Source organism: Manacus candei, unplaced genomic scaffold (assembly GCF_025592945.1).
Source record: "Manacus candei isolate 608988 ecotype Guabito, Panama unplaced genomic scaffold, ASM2559294v1 h1tg000028l, whole genome shotgun sequence".
Lineage (NCBI taxonomy): Eukaryota > Metazoa > Chordata > Aves > Passeriformes > Pipridae > Manacus > Manacus candei.
In genome coordinates, this window is record NW_026138076.1 from 11,574,218 (window position 1) to 11,601,671 (window position 27,454).

Here is a 27,454-nt window from a genome sequence, read left to right on the forward strand (position 1 = left end):
TTTCAGGTAATTTTTCATGTTTTGACATGAAAAAGGTAAGAAATAAAAAAGAGATAAAGTAATTTTAAGTATCTAGAGTTCAGGTGTTTTATTTCATTACCATATTCTTCTTGCATATTACCCTATCTATGCCAGAGAAGAGGACCTGATTCTGAGTTTCCTGTACTGAGCACTTCATGACAATGCACTAATGAAAGGATGGAAATACAAAAATGAGAGGAAAAGGGGAGATGAGAAAAAAGAAGAGGGAACTAAACTCCATATCTTTGCTGAATGGAAAATAAGGTCCGATATCAAAAATGTTTATGAATGTAACTGAGATTAATAACCACAGTAAATTAAGCTATTTGACCTTGCTTATTTTGACATTTTTAATTGTTTACTGTGTCCAGTGGCTTCCCTGAGGGAGACAGGGAGGAATAAAGGGGTACCTGAAACTCTCTTGCCCTTCTAATACTATTTATAGTAATGCGTGAAGAGATGAGAGATGCCAGCCTAAAAGCCCAATCCCCTTTATTATCAGGGAAAGCAAGAACTGTTGAATAAGGTTGTCTTCATGTTTATTCTAGGTGAAGTCCTTTTTTTTTTTTTACAGCAACTACAGCTGTTAATATCAGATACCACTATTTTCTTGAGAAGTATTATGGTATTATTAAAACTGATTGATTAACTTCTTACAAGGTTGGCACAGAGAGACTAAATTACAGAGCTCTGAGTTTCAGCCTGTGGATTTCCACTCCCTTTGAATTCCTTCCTAGAACAAAACAGTTTTCATTCACTTTCTTATTTGTTGTAATTTTTTTTTTCTGGTGTCTTCTCAGTTCCCTTCGTTTTTACTAGTCCTCATTTTCTTCAAGACAAATCATGATCTCATTCTGACAATGAAAAGAAATTTACGGGATTTGCAATAGTGTAACTGAGGGAAGAATTGGCTCATCATCTATTTAATGCAGATCATAATTTCTTCCCATCTAGGCCTTTGTCTTTTATCTTTATAGAGCATCTGCAAACATTAATGTCCTGTGTACATCTTAGAACAAAACCAACAGCAGCAAGGGATTGCTATAGTTTGCAGTTGCTTTCCTCATTACACCCCTCCACTTTTTGAGGCCGGATGGAGAAAGAAGCAGACAACTCTCTAGAGAAATTCAATACGATTACACACTCTTGTGTGGTTGTGGGGGTTTTTTTGTTGATTTTTTTGTTTGTCTGTTTATATGTTTGGGTTTTTGTTGTTTTTAATTATTATTCTGGCAAAACTTGTAGAACAAGTGACAATGTTTATATAGGCAAATGCTGATATAGGCTTACATAAGCAAATGCTGACATGATGACCAAAGCACAATCTATCTGTTTTGAAAAACATATACCCTGTTCAGATGAGATCTGCTGCTGTTTTTATTAGTGAACAGGTCAGAAGAGCAGTAATTAATTTTTAAATGAGGATGCAGTAAACAATAACTTTATCTAGAGCTGACTGTGTATGTCTGTATTTCAGAAGGCAATGAGGGAGAAGGCAGTCTCAGCAGGGTTTTAACTACAAGTAGCTAAACAACCAGCTAACTATCAGTAGCTTACCAACAATGTGGTCCAGAAAAAATGGATTTATACAGCAAAATAAATGGTACCAATGTTTGACACATCTCAAAATAGGGTTACTTTGAACTAGGTCTGCCTGCACCTCATGAACTGAATGAATCCTAAGCTGGCTTGGACATCACTGGCACACTACTAGGGTGCATCTTTTGGCTTAGTTTCATCTGAAAGCCATTCAGTTCATGTGCTCCAAGATTGCTTAGAGACGTGAACCAAAGAATGGTATTGAGAGATCCTCTTCAAAAGCATGTCCCTAGTCTAGGCTATGATGTAAATAAAAACATGCAGACCATTATTCACTTCAGCAGCTAAACGACTTTTAAAAATTTAAAAATAAACCCAGTAATATTTATATTCCTGATCTGAGTTTGATTTTTTGAGAGTTACTGTGTATTATGTTACATGTATAGCCAGATCACAGCTCAAAATATTTAAAACAGTTGGTGCAACCAGTTCAACAAAACAATCTTGAAAATGTTAGATTGACATGACAAAGGGCAAAGGAGGAATAAATTGTAGCAAAACAGAGGAAGATTACTAAGAGAGTTTGCTTGTCTGATGCTACAACACATATAAAGGGACAATCTAAGTAAGATTGTGTAAAGAATTCAATTAAATGTGAGAAAATATTTATTGGACCATGGACAGGTTAAATAATTAGATATAGACAGGTTAGAAATATGGATAAAAAAACAAAAGGACATTAATTTTAGAAAAGTGTAGACTTTGACATCTAATGGGAAATACAGTCAAAAGCAAATATATAGAATCAAATAAAAAAGTTTGAGATGCATAACATTAACTATGGTCACAAAATGAGATAAGAATTTGTCATGCAATATGAAAGCAAATGATTTTTAATGATTTATAAATCATGTTAAAAGAATGCATCAGAGCAGATCTGTGCTGCAGTATCTATTCCTGCATTATTTAAATAACACCCCTTGTGGAACAACGCACTCAGTTTTGGTCTGCACCTCTCAATATCTACATGATGCTGAAAAGGCATCCACAAGCACAGTGTGCTGGGATACAGGCAGCTGGTGGCAGCAGGGCCACAGTGACAGTGGCAAGTAGATCTGTACTGGAAGACACCTGTGTGTTCAGGGGAAAGCTGCCAAGCTACCATAACCACTGTGCCATTATTCAATACTGTTGTTGAGAGCCCTATCCTTTATTTCAGGCAAGCTCCTCCCACATTCCCAGACACATCTCTGTGTTTGGAGAAATGCTACTGCCCAAATGATATCTGCATATGTAGAGATATTTTCCACTTCAGCTCAGACTTGTTTCCTTTCCTCTTGCAGGCGTAGCTGTTTGCACAGAGACATCTACCTGAATAACAGACCTGCAGTTACGTCTGGTTGTTTGTATGGAAAAGCTTTTTCCATTTCTCTGGTAAACTCATGCTTACCGTCTGAACAGGAAGAGAAGGCCATTGGTGCCAAGTACATGTGTACAGACCTCAGCTGGTGAATCTCTTGACATCAGTCAACATGAGAGTACTAGACTAATTTATTGTTAAACCAAACAGCTAAACTGGAGCACTGTGAATGATATTAAAGGATAAAAGGTTTTAATGTTGAGATTTATGGATTGGTAAATAACATGTGTTTAAAGAAAATGACAGAATGTTTAGCTGCTCTACTCAAAAATGTACTGGAAAATCTGAAAACAAATACCTTTCCATAGGTGGGAAATGGCCTATGCACCCTTCCATTGGTTACATGTCCAATTCAATTAGCTGCATACAGATACTACAGCAAAATGCATACAAAAATAAGCAAAATCCTAAACCCCCAACCAGCATCTGGGTAAAATTTATGATGCAGCTCTATCTCTTTGCTTCACTGTGCCTGGAAACTTATAGATGACCACCATCAGGCATAGGTTTTATATTTGAATAATATTGATGGCAATCACAGTCATAGTGCAGCCAATACTCCAGTTACATTCCAGAATGATTTCATTTTATTCAGTGTTTTCTGTGTAATGGCTGAAATGAAAATTCCACACCCAAATAAATTCTTATGCTCAAAAGGTAAACTGGGTCAGTCAACAAAGATGTGTGCTGAACTAAAAACAGTATGAGAGGAATCTGAAAGATAGAAGTCTGTTGCTGACAAGAGGGGAATGCAACAGCTGGTGTTCAGAGAGAGACCATAATACACCCTTGGGAGAGAGATGGCTGCCCAATCCATGCATGAGGAGCAGCATGCATGCCCAGGAACTGTTATGGAATTCCAGAGGCAAATACTTACAGGGGAAATATCTTTTTAACATAAGCAAATCTGGGCCTCTCCAATCTCCATCTCAAGACTGGACCTACTTGTAAACTGCTGTTTATTCTTAAACATACTGTTCTCAAACCAGCCAAGGGCAGGAGGCAGAAGTAATTCCCTAGAACCTTACGCTCCTCTAGCATTTCAAGCTGAAGGACGTAAGCTTGACAAACCTATCCGTTTTCTGTCCTTTAGTGGTTCTGTCCATGCTTTGGTCTGCAAAAATAACAACAAAGATCCTTTTTCCTCTTCAAGGCAAAGAGCAGACAGAATGTACCAGGTACTAGGATGGACAGGAATGGTGATGTCATTTTTAGTTCTGGCAACATCCAGCTCCCGGGAAGTAAATAAACAGTTGTACAAGCTTCATGCTCTTAAAGCTTGCTGAAAATACATTGACTTTCCTTCTGAATGTTTATGAATGTACACATTCTTATGTTTATCTCTGGTTCATCTATGTGATTCTGGCCGCTTGGGTCTGGAAGGACGTATGCATCCAAATTATGCATAGTCAGCCAGAGACACATAGTTTTTTAAACATGTCAGTTTGAGCTTTGCTGTGACTTCTGTACAGGCTGCAACAAATGGTGTGGCAAATCCAGACTATTTTTGTTGAGTGGTTTATGCAGCCTATATGATCTGATGCATGCAAGCTTCTTTCCGCTTGTTACAGAAATAAAAAAATCAATGCCATAACTCTCCAAAAGTACCACAAAATGAATGATTCAGAATCAGAATTTTATGTCTAATTAAAAAAGCCTACTGGGCACATGGCATGTGTCATTGTTTCATCTCTCAGTAGATGTTTACAAATGCTATCTAGGAGACCAGGTTAGCAAAGGAGCCCTTTGAATTTGATGTGTGCTGCTTTCCAAAAGAAAATCTGGTACTGCAATGTATGCAGTATCTGAGAAATCTGATACATATCCAATCTTAAGACAAGAAGCAGCCACCAATCAGAGCAGACTGTAAAGATTTAGAGAAATTCCTATGGAAAGACTGGAAAATAAAATGTACTTGTTGAAACAGAAAAGTTTTAGTAGAAGCTTGACAAATCTTAACAAAATTCTTGATATGACAAAGCCACATCTTGATTCAATTGGATTTGGTTTGGAAAAAAATAATCTCAGTTCTTCAATCAGATGAGGTAAAAATATTCAGAAGTTTCATTTAGCACACAAGTGTCCTTTTGTAAGAGTGCAAACAGCTGGGCAATTGGTCTATCCATGGACTACTCTCCAATTCTTAGCTTTTCCCATTCCTCGTTAGGGACCAGCCATGGGACCAGGCTGCAGATAGAAGGACTTGACCCTACAGTGGCAGCCACACTCTGTCATCATCATTTCTTCCCTCCCATCATAGATTAAAGAGAGATGGATGTGTGACACCATGGTATTTCCAAAGAGGCACTTTAATAACATTACAACTTTTGCTTTGTTTCAAATTGAGAATAAAATTTTTAGAAGGACATTATTTTTTTCTGATTTCTTACACCAGAAGTGAGAATTCTCACATTAAAGAAGTTCAGACTTGGCAGGAAGGGTCGGAGTTATACTGAGGAGGACTATTCTCTCTTCCCATGGTCTGGCCTCCTATTTATATGGTACCGAACAAACACGTTAGGATTCTTTCTTGTGTCACATATCCCCTGCATGATAGAGATAAAATGAAGTAAAAATCAAGATTAGTCCTTGACAGAAAAAAAATGTAGAACAGGTTGGGAGTCCTCCCAGCCCACAGACTGGATTTGTCTGTTGATTTGTGTGTGATGTCCTCTACTCTTCAGCCTCTCCCTTTCTTTTACTCCTTTCCAAACTGTCATGCAGGTTATTCCTTGCTACTGTTTTTCTCTTCTGCCTTCTAAAGACTGCCCCATTATGCTTTGCACAGTTTCCTCCCTGTTCCTGTCCCAGCTATGTCCTTCTCCACTCTCTGACCTCTGGTTCCTATGGCTGGCTGCTCTCCTCCATGTTGCTCCTTTCACTCCTCCCTGCTAGGGTGGGCAAGGGCTTGAGAGTATTTCGTGTCAGTGGGAGCATTGCTTCACTGGACAGCGCTCTGGTCTGCAGACTGGAGCTGCTCTGCAGCCTGGTCTCAGTGGAAGCTGCACATGAGAAATGTGCACCCAAACAGAAGTTTGGGTGGTGATTTCTGCAGAGGTGGGAGTGCACAACTCAACCCTATGTGTCCCACCATATTTTGCACTCAGAAAAGTGCCCATGTGACATGTCAACACCCTTGAATTAACCCTTGAAAGCCTAGGGGCTATATGGATGTAGTAAGGAGAAGAGATAGTAGACCATGAGAGAGTAGACCAACAGAGAAAGTTTCCAGAGTTTCCTCCAGGATAGGAAGAGTACACTGCCTGGCATTCCTGCACTCTCTGCTTTCCCATGTAGGCGTGTGGAGAAGCCCCAGGGACAGTATTCCTCTCTCAAGGCGACAGTCATTGCCTCTGTACACATTGCTTTTGCAACCTATGCAGGCTTTATACCCTCATACCATGGCCCAGACCTGTATTTTTGAACAACAAGCTTGTTTAATTTTAAGAAAGAAAACGCACAAAATCCACCTACCAGAGCAGTAGTCCATTATGCAGACTGCAACAACTGCTGTTGCTTTTGTGAACTTTTCAATGTCTAAACCTTGAAGCCACCTTCTGCTAGAACACTGAGAAGATCTTGTCAAAATATCTACTTTAATTGCCTTTTGTCGTGAGATAAATACATACTAATGGGTATATATAAACTGAGTAAAGTAGCCTTCTATTATACTTTCATGAGTTTCAAATTAAACATGATCTCAAATATTAACAATAATTAGCAAATTTCATGGTGTGATTATGGCCCTGCTTTGCAAATAGCTCCATAGCTTAACTGGAGTTCTGTGCACTTCAAAGTGTAATCTTATCTGGCTGTTTCTGAACTGCTGTCTCACTACCACTGTGCGCTCCAAGAATAATAAATAAACCAACACAGAAATGCAGAAAACATTTCTAATCACAGCCATAAATACAAAATAATAAGTAACTGAATAACATGAAAGAAGATATGCTTTCAGTTTCAGTTGCACATTGTTCCATATTAACTTGTTTTTAATATAACTGGTTATAAACTATTCCTGTGTTATTAAAAGAAACCCTACAAGTCTTGCCCCTGCTGCCAACTGTTTTCTGAAACACTGTATATTAAAGAGAAAAAAATGACACATTAGTGAACATTGGTGCCATAGTTTAAAATTCAAATGAGAAAGGAAGTGTTAAAGCTTCATTCTGTTTAGCCATATGTGAAACACCTGCTTAGAGAAGTTTATGGAAGTATTAATCTATGGAGGGGGTGTCCAAACACTTCCAAATGTCTAACTTGAGCCACAGAATTTTCTCAGGTCTCTTTAATACAGAATAGTTGATAGCAAAAAGCTGTGAACTGAAATTAGTTTTGAGCATTAGCCATGTGTTATGCTTTACCACAGCAAAGAGTATTTAACAGCATTGTTTCTCCTTCCTTCACAGTGACTGACAGGCAAATGGCCCATACTTAGATAGTTTTTTGTCAGCTGAGTAATACATTCTGACTTGACTGATCCCATCAGCGGAATGAGGGCAGGATGAACAAAATTTCATAGAATAAAATGCATGGCATAAGGTGCTTCTTTCTTTCCCATGGAAATGCAAATGGGGCTTTATGGGAAATTGCAGGATTAGAAAAATGGAGATTCTACAAAAAAAAAAAAAAAAAAAAAGAGAATACAAACAGCCCAACACTTCCCAAAAAGCAACTCTATGTTTACTACCTGTTCAAATTCTTCTCTACAATCTTCTTTCCTAATTAGAATATTTCCTTCCCTGTCTTCTGTTTTCTCTTGCCTGCTCTCTCTGTCCCTCTCTTGAGGTGAGTTCCTCGAATTACAGGTCTCTTTAGACATCCCTCATGCAAAAGGGCACATTATCAATGAGATGTTAAAGAAACAAAGTTTTTTTGCTTGTCTGCAATGGCCAACATGAACAATGAATGAGTTTAAAATAATCTACTGGTGGCAGGCAGGCTGGGGTCTGTGTACACAGGAGTGAGCATGGGAGTGGGGGGAGTATTATGTGAGTTGGTCTCATCTATGTCACAAGGCGAGCAGGGAGATAGTTCTGAGTACAGAGATCATCCTGAACAGAGAGATCAAAGAGCAGCAAGCCATGTTAAACCAGAGAAAAAGTCCCAATGCTTGCAAGGAAAGATGGGAAAAACTCATTACTGAGAAGATTTAGTGAGATTTAAGAGGCCCATGTAAGTCATCTTCATTAGCACTGCCCTGTGTAATGTGTATTTTATTAAGTCATGCAAAGAGGCAGAGCTGTCCTCCTCCCTTCTCATCCCTGCTGCTGCCATTGCAGCACTGTGAAACACAATCCCTACTGGCTTGTTTGTTTCAGTGAAGACAAGCAGGATGTAACCCTCCCTGAATTGCTGGGGTTTGGCCTCAGTGGCAGAGAAAACAGGAGAAAAACTGGACTTTTTGTAGGAAGCAGTGACATAGAAAGTAGGTAAACTTCTGAATAGGTATTGGAAGAGACCCTCATTAGATTTCATGATTTCACTAATTAAAGCACTGCTGGATGGTTTGTGAATGGTAACTTCTTGCTCCATTTTTGTGCAAATGTTTATTTACATTGTTAGATTAGGGATTTATTTTTAACGCTGCCTGACTTTCTCAGATTCTGGGTTTCTGTTTTGTGTAGCTACCATGCTTAAACTGTTTGTCCTGTGGTTCATTGTGACATAACTTCTTTGAGATGCTTTATTTGTGTGTTCCTTTTAAATCCAGTTTTTGGGAAAATGAGTGAAAGGATATGTTATTTTCCTGATGTTGAGAAATTCTAGCAAGTTTTCCCTAAATACTTGACAGTGATTTGGTACAGGAATTTGCTCTTTTGTAGACATATTTCTTCTTTCTGAAAGTCCCTTTGTTGTAGCCATCAGCAAGCCTCTGAGAAATTGTATTTCACAGCAGTTCTTCAAAGCTGGATATTTGTGATCAGCAGATCAGAAGATCTTTTCTCACCTGGCTTATGTACAGCCTGCGAAGTATTTGCAACCACAGCTATGAACTCCTGCCAGCCCTGCAAGATGAACGAGAGAGCCTGTCTCTTGTGGGCTTTTACTGATACCACTTTCATTTCATGAAAGGGTGAAAAATGGTCAGTCCCTCATGAAATATAATATGGAATGAGAAAGCTGTGTTGGGGTCAAGAGGGAGACTGTTATATACAGCTTTGTGAAGCAGAGACAAGAAAAGAGAGAGACAGTCAAGGGGAGGAGAGAGCAACTGTATCTGTCATCTACTGTAGTTTTAATTCCTTGCCTCCACTGGCAATTAAAATTCAGCCACAACATGGTTAGTGAGAACTTTCTTTAAGTCCTACTCTGATGGAATTGAATAAACAGAATTTTAAGGAATTGGTTTCCTTGCACTGAACAGATTTTTTTTTTTTTTTTGCAGAATATTGGCTACAATTAGATAAAAAATTTTTGAATAAAAAAGCAAAACTATGATTTTGCCATCAACTATTACATGCAATTTTGTAGTATGTCTCTCTTCTGGGGTATGTTATTTGAACTGAAATCTTACTGATTACAAGTTCTAATGCCTAATCTTTAAAAGATAAAGAATTTAATATTTCACTTCACCTTTTGTAAGCCTAGTGTATCACAAATGCAAGTTGAAGCTTTATGGGTACTGTGTCAAACATAATTATCTGGAAGACTAAAGCAGTCATCATCTCAACTGAAAGATACATTCTGTTACCCATAACAAAGTCTTTGTGAATATTGAATGAACACAGCATACCTTAAATACTTACAAAAGAAATCTAAAACGCCAGCTGAAGTTAATATTAGATGTTAACATTTTATATTTACTCCATGAGGTTAGCAACACTATTAAATGAGGTTTTAATGAGACACTCTGGTTTGCTATTCTAGGAATTAGATTTCTCTATATCTTTACTTAATTTACTTCTCAACTAATCAGACAAAACTGCTTCTGTGTGAAATTTGCTGTTCCTGTTGGCATCTGATTTCAGCCATGACATATCTGCTCTCTAGAGTCCCACTGCAGTGTGTGGAAAATCTTCACTAAGAGTCCAGATTATGACACTTGTATTGAAGGCTGGTTGGGGAAGAATAGTGAGCTTGGACTAGACAGTCTGGGGACTGGGAGGCTGATAGCATACAACACTATTTAGCCTAACTTTTAGGTCCTGAGACTAGTGACTGGCTGGTAAGTTTCCCTGAATTATTTTAGCCGGGCATTTCATTATTATATATTTAGCAAACTGTACACTTCATGGTCTCAAAAGCAAGGTGAAAATGCGAACCTTGTGTTCATACAGCTGACAACCTGACTTGGCTATAGCTCTATATCTGACCTAATATTGTTTTACTGTCAAACAATTATTTTGAAAAGTAATATGGTGGCATCCCTGTATGAACTGGGTCTGAAATTAAGATTATCTGCTCTGCTCTTCTTCTTTCAAAAATGTTGTCACTTGTTGTTAAAAAGATGATGAAGTGGGTTGCATAGAATCCAAAATTCAATTTACTTTCTGTGAACTTAAAGTTTTCAGAGACATCATTATAATAGTGAATTTATTCAGTTCTTAAAGAAAATGAGAAATATGAGTCTTGTACTCAGGTTCAATGTAAGATATTAATGGCTCTGAAATAATCAAAAATAGGCCTTCAAAAATGTGAATATCTAGAATAACAGCTGCAACACATACATGGAAAAACTACTTACAAATATTAATGTACACTAGAAGCAGGTAAGTACAAGTGTTTTCTTAAGTACTTCATAGCAGAAGGGGTGAGGGAAGGAATTAAAGACCTGGTGAAATAATGGGGAAGTTATTTCATACTTATGAATAGATGATGTAGAAATTCATAGGAAAAATGTGGTAATTGGAAGAAGAGAATAAAACACTCCCAAAGAAGGTGAGGAAGAAAATAAACAAGAAAACAAAACTCACACCTGAGATTGATAGGTTTAAGTAATATTTTGAAGGTGTATTTATTAAGAATAAAGTATTATAGTAATGGTGAAAGGATATATATCTCAAATGATTGACTGAGTAGTGTGGTAAAATGTATGGTATTTGTTCTTTACTATTTCTGAAGTTTTAATCATAATTTTTTTTGCTCACCTATATTATAGAAAAATAATTATTATTTACTTTCCCAATATTTCCATAAAGAACAACCAGACATACTCTCTTTCGCACAAATGAATCCCTTCTCAAACGTAGCACGTAGTTTTAGCCTCTCCAGTACCATGAAGATGTCAACAAGTTTTGAAGGAATTCAGATAACAGCAACAAAAATGATTAAAGGCCTGGAGAGTTTGATTTACAATAAAAGATTAAAACCTGTTCTGCTTAGCCAAATAACAGCTAATAATGCAAGGGCAGAGTAATGATAATAGCCTACAAGTGTTTAAAGTGTGAGCACATCAAGAAAAGTGTGAAAATGCTTTAAGGTGGTGCTAAGTTTCAAACCACTGACCTGGCATAGAGGAGAGTGTTGTGTTTGTGTGTTTTTCCTCCAGACTGAGGCTAATTAATATGTGGAGCTTATGTAAAGACAAAATAAAATATGTGAGTACAAAATCAAGGAAAAAACCTGTGCAAATGTAAAACGGATGCATATATCAGCTGTGGTGCAAGTCCTCAATACGGTATATCTTTAAACATAGCAGTTAGCAAGATCAAAATTGAAAAAGCAAGATTTATTACGATAAATGAGCAAAATATAATACTAGAGGAAGCATTTATCAGTACCATGGTACATATCCTCTTTAGGAAGATCTGTCCCTGAAAGTAGGTTTGTATTGCTCAGAAAGTTTGGTAGTTCCTTGATAACCTGCTACCCCTTCCCTGTGAAAAAGGAGCTGCTATTCAGACATAAATTTATCATATCAAAACTTAATCCTTATAACTGAAAGGCTAACTGAAACATCATTGCATGCTTTTTTTCACGGTTTAAATCAGCTCAGCCCTGTTTGCTGATACTGGCACCTTTCTGAAGCCACGTAGGATGAGTGTGTCTTTAGGTGACATTTGAAGGATATTCAGGAACTTTTTTCTCATATGAGTGGTGCTTTTCAATACTTTATGCATAAGGAACAAAAATAAAGAGAAACATTCTTTAGAAGAGGGTGTGAAAGGATGGCATATTTAGATGTAAAAACTTAGATGTTACTAAGTTTTTTTAAATCGAAACCTACTCCCCTTTAGTCAAGTACTAGAAAAGATTATTTATGTGGACATAAAATATTTCATCACATTCAATGAAAACTTTCACCATAAGTTGTAGGAGAAAATGTACTCTTGTACAACAAGCAAGTATACCCTTCTACCCTTTGTGTACTTTTCTTAAAAGACTGATTCTAGACTGCTTTTTTGAAATTTAGAGTGAGCAGCTGTCAGTGTACTGATAACAAATTTGAGCTTGGCTAACTGGTTATAAAAGTCAGGAATAAAACAGAAATACATTTCAAAAGGTCAAGACTTAAATCTAAACCTTATATGAAATTGCGTAGGAAAATCAAAAAGGCAATTAAAAACCAGGTTTTAATGTAAGTCCTTCAATATTAAACAAACTTTGAAAAGCTCTGTCCCTACCAAGTCATGACAGCTCTGAGTTTCAATTAATAGGATTAGATTTAGATACTAACTAACCTCATTTCAATCTAAATAATCTAGCTATTTGATGTTGAAAATCTCCTTGTCTATGTAAGAACTGTAGGATTTCAGCACCTGGACAATCAAATTACCAAAAAATAAATTCTAGCATTTAGGATTAAGAATGATGTATCATTTTAAATGAACTTTCAAAACAGCTCTCAAATATGTTCTTGATAGATATTGAAAATTATTTTAGATGAAAGATATATTAGATTCTGGATTTTGGCCTTCAAAGATTAAAGACCTTTTATTAGTCTTCATCTAGGGGAACGATGCCATTTTTGAAGCTTACCATGCCTTGGAGATGAGAAGACTGCAGAAAAAGTGTTTTCATTCTGATTTCAACTGAAGATCTTCATATGCATCTTATGCATCTGCGCATGTGCTTGGTACAAGGTTTTCAGTAAAGTACCACTGACCATCAATCAAAACAAGGTCTGTATACAGCTCTCATACCTAACTATGAAGTATTAAACATATATCTCACCAAAACCCACTGCATATTTTGATCGTCAGTAGATATGTTTTTCTCTCTAGGAGGCAATATAAAGTAAATGTAAACATACTCCAAATGAAATCTTTTCTGCTTTACCAAGAGAGTTTATATTGTCTCAATCTTTTTAAAATATTGTGATTTCTTAAATTTCTTCCATAAACACCCTGCTCACTTATCACATCTAACATCATGCTAGTTGCAAAACTTTCACATTGTTGTGAAAAAGACATGAATGAATGTGTGGAACACAGAGAAGCTCATGCAAACATTTGCAGTTACTTCATTTATTTTATCAATGATGATCACCCCATGAAAGGAGCTCTCTTAGAAAAACAAGGGAAGATCAGCTGCTAACTCCTAACATCTACCAAACAAAGAAGCTCAAAACAGGTCAGATAAGCATGGGGCTGAAGCTTGAAGTGAAGAACTGAATTGTGCATTAACAGCAAGGATATGCTGACCTTACATCCATTCTGCTTCTCCTTGCCTGAGAATCAAATTCCTGTTGGGCAAAAGATGCTGACTTATTCTGAAATGGTGTCTAGTGTTGCTGTAAACACACACTGCTTTTACAGTCCCCAGTAGAGCACTCTCTGAGCGGAGGTTACATGATCTTTATATGCCTGGCAGGAAATAGAAGATGTTAATGGTGGGGATCTCTGTTAGGAACAGTAGTCCTTAGCAAGAAGAAGAAGAAGAAGAAGAAGAAGAAGAAGAAGAAGAAGAAGAAGAAGAAGAAGAAGAAGAAGAAGAAGAAGAAGAAGAAGGATGAGAGCATGGTAATATATCAACAGTCTATGTAAAGACATGGTTTGATTGTGAATATGTGACATAATTTCGGAAATGCTAAATGATTCACAGAAAAATCAGGTCAGCCAGAACAGATTAGGGGCCTAATGCAATGGACAGTGTACAGGTGAGAGAGTCACAAAAGGCAGTGAAACAGAGGGAAGTCACATGTACCAAGGGAGTCTAGATGGGGATGACTATGCAGCTCATATAACTACCTCATGACCATGCCAGCACAGCAAACACAAGAGCAGAAGGGGGGATGCTTAGTCTGCAAAACACAGACTGTAACAGTCTCAAATCTCTGAAGGGAGTCCATAGTTTCTATTAGATACCAGAGGTTCTTGTAGGATCTTCTGAATGCCTGTGTAGCCATGTAGTCCTAATTCTACGTCAGTTAGAATTGCATCTTTTAGTATTTAAGTACATTTCCTGTGCCAAATTCTCTACGCCTGTCTGAATCTTGCACAGCCTCTTTAAGGCATTTATTTCCTAAGACTCTAGCTGCTACAAGAAATATCTCATTTCTTTTTTCAGTGTTTTTGCCTGTGTCCCTTATTGCACCAAGCTGTTCTCTCATTTGGTGCTGAGGCAACTGTTTGCACAGCTTGCTGAAAGCCAGCTCATTAAAACAACATAACGCAAAAAATAGACTTCATGTGAATCACTCCAGTGATCCAGTTTACAGCAAATGGTTGAGTTCCTGAACTTAGAAGGCAGTGAAATAAAGTTGGGGAAGCATCACTGTGACTCACCTTCAATACACAGCTCTCTTTCAGGAAATTACAACTTTCTGTCTGTTTGTGCTAAGGTTAATCACAAGCTGGCCCACTGAATACATGAAGAAAAATATATATTTTGCAAACATAGCAGATTTATGCATAATAAACCCAAGGAATTATTGCCTGAACTGTAAGCCAAGCTATAAATCCCATTTAAAAATTGACAGCATGCATTTGAACACAAATCCACATCGAGATCCCAGCTAAACAATTAGTACAACTTTTAGGGATTCACATCCCTCTCTTGCAACATTTCAGGAAGGCAGACTTCCTGGAGGTGGCTAAACATACTACATTTGGTTGCTGTAACACCAAGAGATGTAAAATGAAGTGCAGACACTATAAGAATGTGATGAAAGTATTCGATTCCCATTGAAGGTCGGCATGTTGTGCAATTTGTTAGCTATTCCTTATGAATTATGAGATAATTAATCAGGTTTACTTGGGTTACACATTGAATGAACACTTTAAAGGAATCATGAAAAAATGTCTTAAAAGCATATAGGAAATGTAGACAAGAGATACAAGACCTACACTCTATGAGAAACTGTAGACTGTATTGGCTGCTATATATGCAAACACAGGAATGTGCACATGGCTTCTGAGCCCTCATAGGCACTACTGAATAAGTAAGTTTCATTTCAGGCTCTGGTTCAGTCTAACTATGCTTTTTGGTCAGCTCTTGTGGTATAGAGAGCTCATGACAAATAGCCCCAGGGAAACTGGATTTCTTTCCTGCTTATGAGGAAAAGGCTTGAAGGAATGGAAACTTATCAAAGAGAAACTATGAAGGAAATGAATTGTTGAATAGATGTCAAGAAAACTTTAGCAGAAGATGGTAGAGATGAACTCAGTTTATCACAGACTGTCTCACTGCTTTCTGATGATGGCACTAGTGAATACGAAAATGCTCTGGAAAATGAGCTGGAAAGAGTGCCCCATTCAAGTGGCAAAACATGACCTAAGATCCTAAGCTACTCAAGATGACTGGACTTAAGCCAGAAGTATATATCACAAAAGTGAAGAAAGTGATGCAAGACTAAGTATGCTGGATTTGTTATTTTTGCATTTTCTGTGTAATCTAACAGAAAAAAATATCATTGGTTCACTTAAAAACTTTAGCTGCCCTAGAAGAATTAACTGTCTCTTAGAATGAAGACATCAGTTCATGGCCTGCAAGCTAGTTGGGGTCAGTCCTGGACTTGGAGGCCTGAAACTACAAAGGCCTTCCTTGGGAAAACCCAGTAAACACACTCAGGAGATGTTTGGGGTAGGGCAGTAGAAAGAATGGTTTAGAGAGAAGTACGGAGTTGAAGGGCCAGTGGACTGCAATCCAGCTCAATCCTCATTGTTGAAAGTAGGAACAAAGTCCCTATTTTTAATGAAATTCATATTGGTATTAAATCCAAAAAGTTCCAAAATGTACAGTAAAATTAGAAGGGTGTATAGGAAATGTAACCAAGTTTCATTAAAAATGAATCAGTATACGGTTTGGCACATTCCTGCATGAATTAATACTGCTTCCAACATGAAGCACTGCAGTCTAAGCTACAGAGTAGTGCGTGTCCTCTCAGGTTTACATGTGAAGGAATTTACTGACTTTGGACTGCAAGTTAGGTACTGTGTTTCTCTCAGGAGATCCTGAGCAGGCAATGAAGGAAAGGAAAAACATTGTGTTGCACCTTCAAAATCAGTTAACTATAGTCAGATATTAGAGATATGATGATAGTTCAATCATAAAGGATACCTATTTTCTAACATTACTGAAGAGCAGAAATATGACTCTTTGATTTTCTGACATTAATCTATTTGGATGCTCTTCAGGAATGACCCTTAATTTAAATTTTGTCAGCATGTAAATTTTGGTTTGGTGATAAGTGCTCCTCTGAAATGATTTTATCCTTCAGTTACAGATACATAGAGTCAGTTGACACATGTTCTCTACATTAACATGGGAATATTTTTTCATGTCTGGGAATATGAATCAGCTTTTTATTGCTCAAGGAACGTAATCTTTTAGTTGATGAAATGTGAAGGCTGTTAGCATGTCATGAATTAAAATGCAGTGCACCCAAACTCCTACTATGATTTGGAACTGTTGTGTGCTCCAATAATTAAAAAGCTTCAGTAGTAAACACCAATATTTAACAAATCAGGCTGTTTAGTAAAACGATGAGAATATGTCTTACTACAGGCTGTAAAGAAAGAGGCTATCCTAATTCTATGATAAAGTGTACTCCAAAATCTGTGCTATTTACAGCATAAATCAGAGAACATAGCACACTTTTCTTGCTTTTTAAGGACTGGGTGAGTGTCTAATTGCTGCAGGCTCAGGAAAGTATTATGTCTTTAAGTTCACTTGACAGTCACTTGACTGTATCAATGAAATCTGCTGCTTCTTATCAGTGACATCTGCTGTTCAAAGGTGCGTTAGGAATAAAAGCCAATCCTGACTCCTGCTATGTGAAAACATTGGTAATGCTTGCTCAATGTTGATAAGGTTGGGATGGTAAAAGGGGGCTGATTTTCTACCAAATTAATGTGGAGCCCTGCCTCCGAGCTTCTGTATTCTTTGTCACACTCATATAAGGCTCTCTGAAGTTTCATCAGTTTGTAGTTAGGTTGCTGATAGAGTGAGCACTCATGCAGATAATATTTGGTATGCAGGTTATAATTATGGCTACAGTGACTTCCACTTATGCTACTAGTAAGTCATCATGGTTTGGTACTGATACATGAACAGCAAGTGCTAAGCATGGCTCATCACAACTCTGCCCATTTCACAGGCTTATCCCAGAGGAGGGAGAGTGCTGGAGCAGCAATCTGTGGTACAAAAAGCTGCTCTACAGGGAGCATAAACTGGGACAGATGCTAATGCCTGCCAGGGCACTGTCGCCCACACCTCTTCTCTCACTTATGCCAGGGATTACCTTGCCCTGCCATTTACGAAAGCAGCTGAAAGTCATTTGCACCCCACTTTCCATGTACACAGAGCAGCAGTACAGACAATTTTCTGGCTCACTGTTTTTTCCTTTTTTCCTCTCCTGAACTAATTACTGTTGCATGATAGCTAAGTAATTAAAAGGCAGAAGTTCAGTCACCAGATCCGTTTGTCTGTAAGCAAAAGAATTAATTTCCAAATCTCCTTTGCAGTAAAAGTTTAAATATGAAACCTTGAAGATGGTTTGTCAGAAGGAGCGAAAGCAGCGAGAAGAGGTAGGTGAAAGCAGTGGTTCAAATCCTTATGTTAAAATCTCTCTGAGGTGTATTTTCCATCCAAGAGGTATTGCCCTTCTCAAGCCTTATCTGGGAAGTAAGAGTCTAAAGATCTTTCCACGGAGAGGATGATTTACTCATAAATTCCTATTTGAATAATCTAAGCAAGGACTAAACCTGGAGAAGTCTGTGGTAGACAAAGGATGTCAGAATGAATTAATCTGTTCCATCTTTTTGATCAAGACCACTCGATATTAAGGGTGAACCTTCTACCACTGCTGGTAGATAACAAGTTCCTAGTCCTTGTTATCTTTCAAGCGTTCGTAGGTCTTTTCTAGAAAGGTGCCAGATGCCATGGGTCAAAACTACAGCAGGAAGCATAATAACTAAAGAACTAAGATATCTCTATGCCATACTTGAGAAAAATAAACCTATGTGACTCAGAGCTCCTTTAAGAGAGAAAAATCCCAGGTTTGCAAGTGCTTTGTTTGTAGTATTTTTTTTTCCCCATCATTATATTTCTAAATCTATCACCTGTATTTCTAAATGGAGAGGGAAAGACCACTTGTAAGCAATTGTTTAGCACTATATAGGAAACAACTAGAAGGAAATATAGGAGCCAATTCTTTTCTGGTTGTCTGCACTGTGTGGGTTCGCCCAACACAATTCAGATTGTAAGCAGTGCTGTTTGTGCATGGTACATGGCAGAGGGGGAATTTTGGTAAAATACCTAGTAGTATTTTACTTGCTTCTACTAAACACGGCTGGAACTCTACAATAACAAGTCTACAATAACACATTTACTTCTCTGTTGTCTCTGACAATTACAATTCTCGATCTTGCTTCAATCTGTTAAAACAGTTGTCCTTACTGCAGCATGCTACAAAGATATTTTGTCTTTTTTTCTTTCTTTTTCTTTATTTTTAAGTTGCTTTATTTTTAGGGGTTTATTTTGCTTTGTTTAAGGAAAAAAGGTAAGGAAGCCTAAATAATATCTCTCAGGAAATGAAATGATCACTACATCTTCAGCTGAACTGGAATGCACTTTAGAAAATAAGGTAGAGGTTTAAGTTAGAGTCATGGGAACTGGTGAACAAAGCACCAAAAAGCATGAAACCCCAACAGAGATGCAGCAAAGATTTTCCAGATGTTGAATTCTTTCTGTCTACCAGTAGAGTTAGGTTAACTTACTTAAGCTATAATGATTATACTGAGGGAAAAATGATTTGGATAATGACATATTGCATTACCAATTTGACATCCTGGGCAAGTTTTGATTTGGTATTTGGGGGTTATGATTTGGGTAAGTCCTACAAAAATCAATGGTAAGGCTGTTACTAATTTTACTGAGGAAAGGGTTATACTCATCAATTTTTCTGTCACTAGTTTTTCCTACAAATGCTAAGCTGGATCCATGCTTTGAAACACAGGGGCAGACTTAAGTTTTAAGGGCAATCTGTATAAAAAGCACACATATGAGATCTTCTAAAAAGGTGAAAGAAATTTTAGGAAAACTATATACTCTCTCAACTTTCCAGTCATTTTCCAGTCACAAGTGCACAAATAATGATGAAATTATACCTGATAAAATTGATTAACCTGATACAAATTTTATATTTTGTACTAGAGCAGGTATATCAGTTATGAATGTGCAATAAAGCTCTGCTGAAGACACACTTGTGCTGACATAAAAATTGTTATTCCACTCCAAGAGTTAGCATGAGCCATACCACCAAAACAAGGCCTTGGCATTCCCTTAGAATTCTGGAGTTCCATCTCTTTTTTGAGAGCCTTCCACGGTAACTACAAGAACAAAATCTTTCTAGTGTAGGCATGGGTTTTGTTCTGTAAAGAATATTCTATGTAAATCAATTGATATATAAATTCTTGACAAAAGTCTCAGTCTTTCTTTTTCTTCCTTGCGCTATGAAGACACATTGATTCCAGGATGACATTGTAAATTAGACACCTGCCTGTAGGAAGCTGTAGTTTATTTTATTTTTTCCTTGCCTTTTAACAGATATTTCAACTGCTTTTCTCTAATTTCAAGCCTGTATTTTGATATGTATTAAAATTCCGGGTTATTTTCCTCTTTGCCTTTCGATTCTGCTTATAGACAGCTACTGAGATATGATATACCTGGATAGCACTCTGAAATTCGTTACCAAATATTTCCTCTCCTTTAGGTTAAAGTACAGCGGGTGCAATTGAATCCACAGTAGATTGGGATTTAAATCAATAACCTACCAATTGAACTAAAGAGAATATTCACACAGAGAAACTTTCAGAGAAATCATTTTAGACTTGGGTTTAGCAAACTTCTATTTTCAAGCTTAGTTCAAACTCATAAAACTAGAATGATTACCTGCAGGAATAACTCCTTGCAGATTTATAGCTTATAGACCATTTGGCAGTTGTGTCTATCACTAAACTTGGTTTTCAGTTATTTATTTGTTTGCAATACTTACAAATTAAGCAACAATTTCATGCAGTTATCTGATTCTTTCCTAAAGTGTCATGAAGGGGAAATTCACTTGTGTTAAAATTAACACACAGGTAGATTGACAGTGGTAATAAAGCAGTTGCATGAGGCAAGTGACTGACTTTGCATATAAGAATCATACACTGGTGCACTTTAAAGACCAATGGCAACTACCATATGCTAGAGAATCAACATTTGATTTGATTGCCATTTCCTAATATGTGCAAAAGCAATCTAATTTTACAAGAACGTTTGCAGAGAATATTTGAGACAATGGCTAAACTTGATTAGATACCACAAGTTATTTAAAAATCTCCAAAATAAGGAAAAATACCTTTTGTCAGTATAGTTGGTATCTTTGAGCTTATAGACAATAAAATGTCTAATTGCTCATGCTGAACACACTACAGGCAGAAACTGTAATTCTCTCAAATATCACTTGCTGTAGCAGAAGACATTCAGAGCACAGGTCAACAACTCCATGAGGTAAAATAAATCCAGTCGGAGCAACTTCTGACATCGCAGTTAAAATACAGCCCTGTCATGGTGCTGCCAAGGATGGCTCCACATCAGGAAGACATTTTTTCTCCAGGTGTGCCTAGTCCAAAGTGGGCTTTTGGGTGTCTCTCACCTAAGTTTTCACATGTCCTTAAAGGAATGTAAATAATCACGTCTTCTCATCAATCATCAGAGACCTCTCTCTTTTCCCTAAGGATTTGTGAAAAGCAACTTTTTATTCTAGTAAAACAGGACTTTAAAGTGTGCATGTAAGTACCTCAGATGTATAAGTAACAAAAACCCCAATGGGATAAAGCTCATGCCCCAGGTGATCTGAGACTGAAACCATTTCTTACCCCTCTGTTTTAACAGATACAACAAGAGAAAAGTTATCTTCCTACATGATTTTAAGTGCTCTAAGCTCTTCCTGTTCAAAGTGGTTTAAAATGGTTTGGGTTTTTTTTTTGGTTCATCTTCAACAACTCTAGACAATGTAGCAGTTCAAGTCCCATTTTCAAATATGAACACAGGAGCACAGTTATCTTACAGATGTTTTGAATGTTGTCTCAGAACCCAAAGAAGTAAAGAAGAGTGTATTAAATTTTTCAGAAATGACTAGGTATCATCATAATTTTGTGCCATGTGTAGATTTTAGATTTTAGATTTTTGTGCCCAAAAGTAACTTTGACTGGGAATCGGTGCACAGTTAGCAGGTATCATGACAGAGAGCTTGTTTGTCATCTTCAGGTACCTAAATGACTACGAAAATGTCGCCAAAAGTTAGGATTAAAATTTTGCTCTGGGCACCTCAGGTTTTCAGAAGCTGACTCCATTTCTGGACACTGAAAAAGAAAGACCGGCACCTGATTTCCAAATCAACAGTCACATTACTACTTTGGAAATTGTGGCCTAATGACTACACTTCAGTATCAATTAGGATGAAATGAACTAGTTTATATTTCATTTGAATCAACACAAGTCTTTACCACGAATTCAGTCTGAACAAAATTAGCCTAGAAATAACTTGATTAATTGGTTATCACCATTCTCTGTAATTCTTGCTATAGCCAAAAAAGGAAAGGAAGAACAACTTGATCATGTTTGCTTTGATTTAAAAGCCACTTTTGGTCAGGGACTACTTCTTTTAGAATGTTTCTGATGTCCAGTTTAATAAGGGACCACAATTTGGGCTTGATAATATAAATACTACCGAATCACCATGTAACTGATAATTAACTCTATATTGAAAAACAACTTGATTAAGATTAATTATATGATACGAGCCAGAATATACTAAGTACAGGTTTACAGTCCATGTGGTGGTGGTCTAAAATCTGAGCACATTATAATTACTTATAATGTAATACAAAATTAAATTGGCTGAAAGTAAGAATTTCTTAAGCTTCCTCCTGTATTTTCTGCTCTGACAACAGAAAACACAATTCTTACAATATTTTTGTTTGCAAGTTGTTATTTGATAATCTGGAAAGATGGATAAATACATGATAAAAAACTGGCTGGAGAGCAGCTTTATGGAAAAGGCCCTGGGGTCTTGGCAAACAGTAAGCTAGGCATGAGCCAGCAGCATGCCCTGGCAGTAAAGAGAGCTGGCAGCAGCCTGGGATGTATCAATAAAAGATGGAGATGGAGGGAAGGGATTATCCCTCTCTAGGCAGTGCTTGTGAGACCACATCTGCAATAGTGAGCCCAGTGTCAGGATCCTTGCAATATAAGAAAAACATTGATAAAAGGGAACAATTGCAGGGAAAGTCCACCAAGCTGGTCGGGGTCTGGATCACTTGGTCTGTGAACTGAGGCTGCAGGACTTGTTCAGACTGCAGAGATGGCATTTAGCATGGTTTGAAGTGGACTTTTATGGGAAAGCTGCAGTCCCAGGACCTACTGTTTCCTCCAAAAGTTAATGAAAATGGCCACAGTATCTTAAGATTAGTGAGACTTGGGCTTCAGACAGTGCTACGTGCATTTTAAAGTTTGTATGTTTATATCCGCATGCATATGACTTTGAAAAGTGAAGTAATTTATTCAGAAGAACAACTACGCTAGTGTGCGGTTAATAAGCCACTGAAAATCAAATATCAAAAATCCTGACATCAGATATTCTACTGCATTTTGAAAAAAATAGAGAAAACCAAACAACTAAACATCATTGGGAATCTTATCATGGAAGGTCAGCCTTCTGTATCTATGGGCATAATCATTTTTTCTAATAATGAAATAAACGGCAGTGGAATTAAAATATATTTATTAACATTGGTTAATGTATAGCAGCCATCCATGCATACTCTGGCAGAGCTTCTATAACTGTTTTCCCGTATGACAGATTGAAGTGTGACTGCTCACCTGACATTTTTATTTAGAAAGCAAACACTTGCCTAAAACAAATTTTATAACTGTTGCAACATCGACAGTAAAAGAAAGATTACCTAACTAGAAACTGGTACTTCATACTAAGGTCTCACAAAAGCACTAGTAAGACTGTTCTACCAAAACCAGATATAACACTTGCAAAATGGAAAAATTAATAATTCATTTTGCCCAATTTATTCTAGAATACTGGCTAGAGTTAATGTAAAACAGCCAGAAAACTAGTAACTGTGCCAATTAACTTGTTTTTCTCCCTCATTTATGTGGAAACTGATATCCTGTAGCCAGTCAAATTGAATTTTTTAACGTTTGCTCTAGGTTCAAAATAAGTTCTGTATGGATGAACCCTTAATGATTTTGTGAAAACAGAGCACCCGGTGAATACTGCTCATAGAAAGAACTGATTTCTCTGCATCTAGAACATATTTGTAGAATCTAGTAGAGATTTTCTTTTTTTCCTTTTTGATTAGAGCTGCAGTTAAATTAAATTAAATAAAAAGACCCCTACCTACTGCCAAGTACTTGGTCTTTTATGTGCCTTGTTATATGACAGTGAACCTGTCACTACTGAATTTTTCAGGTCCTCCTGCTGTGAGTTCTCACAGACAGGCCTGACCCACCTTGTCATCACTCCATCACCTCCTGTTCTGCAGCTCATCTCACCATGGGGCTGAGCACCAAGTGTCCTCTGCTGTCTGACACTGACAATAAAAGTCTATGAGAGGAATTACCCTGTCATTAAGGTCCCTTTAATAGTCTCTGTATTTGTATTCCTTGTGAATCAAAAGGACAACCAGGAAAATTAACAACAAAGGACAGTAGAACCTGTACTTTATTAATTAGCATCTTTACCAGAAATCTAGATTAGATGCAGAAAAATAATGAAAAAAAAAGACTTGTTCACTGCTAGGCTCATATTGTAGTACTACTGGGGAGCTTCCAAACACAGTATGCTGGCCAGAGATCCAATGAGGCTGCTGTCTTTGTGCTTAATGTTTCTCCTCTTGTTGGCTTGCTGATCATCAAAACACAACTGAGAAGTGGGCTATCAAATCTGTTCTCCTACATAACAAAGCTCGACACTTTTATTTGAAGTAGACCTCTCTAACCTACTAGATGGAAAGAACCCAAAGAGGTTGTGCACTTTTTCTACAATATGTTTTAAAGCAGGAGAGAACATTTTGATAGAATCATGAAAACTCAAAAGTGTATTCACTTGCTATTCTCACTTAAAAGGCCCTTTTTTTATTTTTAGAGCAGCAACTATTCTAAATGTGTGTTCAACAAAAAATACCACAGGATAGTTGTTTTATGCACAGGAAAAAAAAAATTATTATCCCGTTGAACATTGTGGACCAGTGGTGTTAATATTTATTCAATATTTGTTTAGGGCTAGACTAAACCTTCTGCCCTGTTTATGTGATAGCACATAGTTTTGTCACCTCAAGAGAAATGAGCTGTGCTAGTCTGTGACCAGATGTGGATATTCACTCTACCTTTCCTGCTGGCTCCGTTATAGCAATGTTTTGAAGTGACAGAATTCACTGTTCCCTACAAATATTTGAGGATACATTGGGAAATCATTTAGCAGGTACACAAAGAGACTTAAACAATAATTCTGATATTGACTTACAATTATTTCACCTTTGTTTTGGGAACACTGCTCCAAAACCAAAAGTTAGCCCTGAATTAGGAGGCTCACAGTGGGTTCATTGTACTGAATATAACACCTGTGTTAGAAGCCATCTTGACTTTTAGTGGAAAGTTAACCAATAACATTCATGAAGTCTCATCCTGTGATTCACATCAATAAATCAGATGCTGACATATATAGCCACGTGACATACAGCCCGGTTTAGATGCTGATTATTTTAGGCTATAAATGAAGTCAACAGCACTAACCCTGACACAGACACTTCCATTACTGACAGGTGTGATGAACTCTATCCCTCAAATTTCTTTAGAGTTTGTGGACAGAATATGACAATAAAAATCACAACAGTCAGCAAGGTAAGTAAAGGCATGCAAATACATAAATTACTCAAAAAGAAAAACAGATGAAACTGAAAAAATAATGTTTTGATTCTGGTTTCTGGCCTGTATTCTTGATTTAGGTGCCAACAGTACTAATCCTGAGTCATCTCTTGGCTTGAGCCCTCATTTTCCCCAACAGTGCATACTGCTTGATCTTAACTTCTACTTCAAAATGTTATTTTGAAAGATTTATTTTTGTCAGCATTGCCAGAAATATCAACAATATTGACACTTCTTAAAAATGCATTACTCAGAAATAGCTGATGCCACAGTACATCATTTGCAATGCCCTAATTCACACAAGTGGAAGCAATAGTATACATATTTAGGCATGACTGATGTTCTGCTCAATATACTGATCATTTATAGATTTTTGCCAAAGGGACTCTGCAATTGTGTGTTTTACTGCACTTTCCACTGTTAAAAAAATTAACTGGTTATGCAACTCTTGAGTTATTAATTAACAAAAGCAGCAATATTTTCAGATTATGTTTGGCTTTGCTCCAAATCTAAAAATAGTATGTGTGGGTTTTTTTTTTCAAGTACCTCATCTGAAAGTTTGAATTTGATGTCAAAATTTACTGTGTGTTGGAAAATACATGAAATCAAGAAAATATTTAATTTCAAGGATTAACAACTGCTATAAACATAATCAGTAATGTGTGAACTTCTAGTCTGCTTAAGCAGCTTGGCCCATTTACAAATCTAAATGTTTGGTTGCCTATAGGAAAAGCACTTGAAAGTATCAAAGTATCTGGAGTCTACAGAATAGGAAGTCTTGTGAAAAACAAGGTTTTATTTCTGTATACAAGATTTCTAAACCAGAAACATTGGAATAACAGCCATTCTACTTTCTTTTATTTATTATTCCAGTTGCAGATGGAACTAAATAGTAGTAAGTAGGAAAGAGGGACCTACAAGAAAATTTTCTCAAGATGAGATAAGATGTTTGACTAGAAATTTTGGGTTAATTTTAATCCAATTTTAATACAATGCTAGCTAATCTCTTTACTTCCTTAATAGCCTTGCCAGTAATAACACAAACAACTCCTTTTTGTTCTGTAATATTTTGTAGCGTATTTTAACTTGTTCATAATAATATTAACTAGAACGAGTTAGATTGTTGGTATTTCCAAATAAATAACAAAATTAATATTTGTTTTGTTCTCTTACAGCAGACATGCAGATATGCTATACTCTTTTTTGAAGGCTTTCACACCTTACTTACAACTTTGTCATTAATGACTCTTGTCATTTATCTGGTGAAGTGTAAGCAGCAGTGATCAAATGATGGCAAGATAAATTGCAAAGCATGGGACCTGAATGTTTGAATCAAGATCCAGTTGCATTTGACAAAAGCAGCACTTACTACTACCCGTGGAGCCAAGTGACTTCAGTCAATAGGACTGATTTTAATAATCATCTCCCTAATACATGCTTAATATTGCAAAAACCCTAACATGACCTTGTGAGCTTCTGAGTTGTAGAATTAAACAAGAGCCAAAAGTGATTAAAAGGCAACAACATCGTCATTCTCAGTCGAGCTGGTGCTCATGTACATGGAAATGCAGGCAAACTGACTTCATGTGGCATGAAGTTCTATCTAATATTTGTAATATTAAATATAATGCTGTCCACAAAACCCCATAACACTGAAGTCTGAACAGAAAGAAAGAAAACAGAGAGACTTCATATGAATATGTACAGGTTATAAAGTGTAGGTCAAAAAACCATTGATTTTATACCATCATCAACACTGACATGTTAGGCAGTTTTGACACTGCAGGAGTAAACATAGAGCTTTGAGTTTTATTTCTAATTTTACAAACCATTATGGCAAATATTTGTTGCAGCTCTATTCCTCTAGTTTAAAACTGAGGTCATTACAAGTCTATGCCCTGAAGATTTTTTTAAAGACTTTCAGATATTTTTTAATATTGTTTGGTATGCAATTACAAAAGATGTACAAAAACTTTCAATGTTGCATTTATACCTGACAAACTTATTTGAAATTAGCTGCAAATAGTAAAGCTAGTAATAATCAATTTGCATGTTGGGACATAATTTAAAAGATGTGGTCAAATATAGACTGCCTCAGAAAAAGAAACTCCAAATAATGCCACCTGTGAAATCTATAAAGAAAAATCTTATTAAATATGGGTC

General features: G+C 36.8%; 1 protein-coding gene across 4 annotated transcripts in view; it reads right to left on the bottom strand.

Moving 5' to 3' along the window:
- DLC1 (DLC1 Rho GTPase activating protein) overlaps nt 1–27,454 on the bottom strand; it is a 259,503-nt gene that overhangs the window by 101,525 nt on the left and 130,524 nt on the right. The gene's annotated exons all lie outside the window — the stretch shown is intronic.